This window comes from Notothenia coriiceps, unplaced genomic scaffold, assembly GCF_000735185.1.
Source record: "Notothenia coriiceps isolate Sejong01 unplaced genomic scaffold, NC01 NC01_scaffold00037246, whole genome shotgun sequence".
Lineage (NCBI taxonomy): Eukaryota > Metazoa > Chordata > Actinopteri > Perciformes > Nototheniidae > Notothenia > Notothenia coriiceps.
The window spans coordinates 6862438-6862808 of record NW_011369947.1 but is presented as its reverse complement, the minus strand read 5'-3'; the positions used below and the strand labels follow the sequence as shown (position 1 = coordinate 6862808).

Here is a 371-nt window from a genome sequence, read left to right as displayed (position 1 = left end):
ACTAAGTACAGATCGCGTTCACACCGAAAATGAGTTCCTGGGGGTGGATTAGGCAAATGAAGCCGCTGACGTCACTTCTTCTTCTTCTGCTTTTGAAGCCTGAAGCCTTCCGAGTAAACGGCCAGAACGCCGACACCTCCTCATCTCCACCGCTCCCATGTTTTCTTTTGTGTTGTCATAAGTTAGTATCTGCGTTTCTGCGCTGGGCTAATGCTAATGCTAATAATGCTAATGCCAGGATAATAAAATGGCAGCTTCACAAACGTTTTTGGGAGTTTGACGGGGTGTGGTTTGCAATCCGCCCAGCCAATCAGACACAGGAACCTTTTTCTCCCACGAAAGTCCCTGCTCTCTAGAAGGGACTGAAAAGG

General features: G+C 48.0%; 1 protein-coding gene across 1 annotated transcript in view; it reads left to right on the top strand.

The window, feature by feature from the left end:
• Positions 1–371, top strand: part of LOC104966340 (protein jagged-2-like) — a 68034-nt gene that overhangs the window by 61569 nt on the left and 6094 nt on the right. The window lies entirely within an intron of this gene.